Source organism: Botryllus schlosseri, chromosome 6, assembly GCF_051294905.1.
Source record: "Botryllus schlosseri isolate E-star chromosome 6, Bs_hap1, whole genome shotgun sequence".
NCBI lineage: Eukaryota > Metazoa > Chordata > Ascidiacea > Stolidobranchia > Styelidae > Botryllus > Botryllus schlosseri.
In genome coordinates, this window is record NC_137241.1 from 22,420,333 (window position 1) to 22,424,239 (window position 3,907).

General features: G+C 38.5%; 1 non-coding gene across 1 annotated transcript; it reads left to right on the forward strand.

Annotated features, from left to right (window-relative positions):
• The first annotated feature begins 3,295 nt into the window (after positions 1-3,295).
• Positions 3,296-3,377, forward strand: Trnas-uga (transfer RNA serine (anticodon UGA)). The gene has a single exon. It is a non-coding gene; the product is annotated as a tRNA-Ser (tRNA).
• Positions 3,378-3,907: the final 530 nt, after the last annotated feature.

The window sequence follows — 3,907 nt, forward strand, 5'->3', positions numbered from 1 at the left end:
CAACAGCGTTTCTTTTAAATGCGACCCTACTTTGGACACTATAATTGGTCATTCATTGAAACTGGATTGTGAAACGCTGATCGCAACTTTTCAGAAGAATTAAGAAAATGGCCATATTACGTACATCCACAAATCATGCCGTAATTTATTGGGAAACAATGCGAGATCCAAGAAACGTTTGTGGTGGCTTTATCGAAAAATTGGTATTTCTTCACTTGCAAATAATTTTTATCTGAGAAATGTTATTTGACCTGTGGAGTTCAGATTGGCACGATAGAATAATTAGACACGAGCCATTTAGGCAGCTATGGACAATTAGCTAGGCTTATATTTATTTCGAAGTTCACGGTCAACATAAGGGCAATCCTTTTCGGCAAAGGATTTCTCGCAGGCGATCTATTGGCACACTTTTCAGATTACTATATTGGCAAATACTTCGTATGTTTTTGTGCACCTCGGCGTGGTAATGGTCGAAGTCGAAATGTCTATTTTTATTTTCTATAAATCATGCTTTTGTTCGTGGGGGAAGGGTACTCAATAATCAAAAATTTGGCTACATGAAATCCCGTCCAGCGTGAAAGAAATTGAAAAGAGTTGCATAAATTGTCAATAAGAGATGTATAAATAATTTATGTTCATTCACCGACATAATTTCGGGCCCCCTTCGAGCTCGGGACCCCCAATTGGACGATTTGAGATGCGGCAGTTACGGTCCTGGTAAGAGATCAAAGTTCGGTCGCTGTTTCCTTGTTGAGATTTTACTATTGGAAATATTTTGCGCTTCAATCGCATATATATATATATATTATTTGCATGTGGTATATTCGGAGTCAAATCAAGGTTGTTATAACAGCCATCGCGATCGGGCTCATACCATGTGCTTCGAATCAGATGTACACAATCCGAATTCCCATCTGTGATTGGCAATACGGGAAATTAAATGTATTGGGTTTTGTTTTAGTGCTTTGTGTGACTATAGTAAATCAACTGGGAATGTCATGGACATATCTGCCCACATTGAATTTGGTACTGCACCCAGTTATTCATTTTAACACGAATGTATTCCAAACAAAGCTCCGCTCCGCGACGATGTTGACTGCATATGATTTCCTAAATATAGTAGCCTTAACAGCCCCTAAAGCACGGTAACTGGATATCTTTTCGAATATTCTACCAATGCATGGGTATTGTGTTATTATAAACATTTTGAGTTAGCCGAGAAGATACATGTTGCGATTTCGTATGTCGCCACCTCCGACTAACTGTCGAACGTATGCAACCACCCTCCCCCCGACCAAATATGCTTAGATATTTCTGCCACGTGTCTTAGAAATTACTACTTATACTGTTATTTGAGTAGAAAATTTAGGGCGTTACTTGTGCTACTTGAGTAGCAACACCAATCACTTTTACAATCTCTAGTTCAGTGGCTCTCAACCGTGGGTCTGCGAAGCCTCTAAATTTACGAAATAGTTGATAACCTAATTTATATTTTAAAAATTAGGAAAATCACGAGGCTGCAGTTTTGCTTCATTGCAGTAGAACTCACATCAACAGGAAGGCCGTTTGAGATGGAATATCCTGCTGTGTGGACTCATTTTAGTTGCTAAATTGCCAATAGCCCACTGATACAAATATTTCGCTGTATAAACGTGTTTTGTTGGGCATTGTGAAAAAATAAATGGTGGGATTAGTAAAGTCGATCACGAAGACTTCGTAATGTTCGCAAAAATCCGTTTTCGCCTGTGATATAGGCCTGCATAACCATTTCCCCTAATAACTCCAAGGTGAGCTGCTAGATATAAATTAACAGGCTTGACGTTATATGTTCAATAAAAAAATCGTTTGTCAATTTTGGTGTCATCATTGTTGCGATCATACCCAAATGTGTCGTCGGAAGCTTTATGCCCTATTATTACATTCGCCGCCACCTTTCTTTGTCTAAATGGATTTTCAGCACTCGTTGATATGAAATTGAAGGCGCAGATTTTAAAGACACGGCCACGTATTTCAAAAAATGCAGTTAAATAATTAGCTTTGAAATGATAAAAGTCAACCCAATTTCTGCATACATAGAATGCTGTTATTTTCAAGAAAAATAATTTTGTTGCTGTTTATCACTAGCCTACAGCTATCATTTGCACATGACAGATGACGATTGTACCATAATTGAGCTAAATTGGAACTTAAACTTCATGGGGGGGTCCGCGGGGGTCCGTGACGGTCCAAAAGGGGTCCGCGAATACAAAAAGGTTGAGAACCACTGCTCAAGTTCATATTAAAATATTACGGCAAATCAGAAACCGCCAAAATGTAAAGCTTTTTGTATATAGAATTGGCGTTTAATATTGCAAATCACAAACAATAAGCCTCGATACCATTTAAAAACATCTCTGCCTCTGTTCCAATATGGTATTTGGTGTGGGATTACTTGTGTAATTTATGGGTTGAAAAGAGCTTCTGATTGAACGATGATAGAGAATCACTGTAGCCAAGTTCACCGAAAACTCACTCATTCTGCATTACAACAACCCATGTTTCATGATAGATGATTCCAATAACAATATTTGAATTTTTGCTATCGTATGCTAACCGTGATGTCACTAACGAAAGCTGAAATTTGAATAATTTATGAAAATGAGAATAATTGAAACGGAAAAAATCTGACGTGATGGAGAAATTATTAGCACAGAATCGGATTCAGCAACCATAAATTAGCCCAAATCAATCATTGAAATTTTTGACCCTAATTTTTGTTCGAAATTTGTAAACCAGTGCCCTTTTGCCCCCTTAACGTATGATAAATACCTCTTAGATAAAGTTATGTTTCATTGTTTTGCTGTTCGATTGTTAGTTTGGTTTACTGGGGGTGATATTCCAATTTATGGTGTTGTATTCTGATACGAAGGTATCGTATTTTAGCTTATAATTGTATTTTAATGTTAGGCAAAATAGTGCTTTATCTCCTGGCACGTTTTTGGTCATAACTTTTTTTCCACAAAGTAAAAAAAGTGACAAAACCCATCATTGAAAAGCTGATAAAATTATCTTTCCAACGGTATATAATACGTCTTTATAAGAATTTTTTCTAGGTTGACCGAAAATTCTACAGGACTAAACGTGAACCTCTCAATTCTGAGGTTCACACACAGAACGCGAACATGAACCTCACGTTCACACCATCCCTAGTAATAGGCCTTATGTCAATACCTTATTATCACGCGGCACCTTTGAGCATATCAATTGACACCCTGTTTGAGAACCCCTGGTATACATACGGCTTCACTGATGTCGCGCTGTGATGGCCGAGTGGTTAAGGCGTTGGACTTGAAATCCAATGGGATATTCCCGCGCAGGTTCGAACCCTGCTCGCAGCGAAGTTTTTATCCGAGTATTTCAATATTATTTTGAAATTGCTTATTGCCATTCGTGTATAATGGTGGCCAACCCCCGGCCCGCGCAGTAATTTTCGAAATGGAATATATTATCAAAAATGAAGCGACAGCAAATTAATATGAATTTGCAAGCTCAAACACCAATTTGGTTTCACTGACCGCGAAATTTGGGATATTGCTATTACATAAATGCCGGCGATTCTTTGGCATCTAGTTAGATAAGAGTATTGCGTACATCGTTGCCTGATCCGGCCCGCTCATATCGGACGAGTATAAATGGGCATCAACACTCAAATGGCCCGCGCAACGGTTCAGAAAACAGCATGTGACCTTTTGGCCAAAAAGCTTGCCCCCCCCCAAATATATAAACTATACATGTGAGTTCAGCTTACATGGCTCGAGTTGTCCCTCAATTCAATCCATGCAGGGATTCAAAACACTAACCCCTCAAATTGTATGATTGACTCCGACCTATAATTTCGCAAAACCAATCACACCAGACTGTTGCAAAA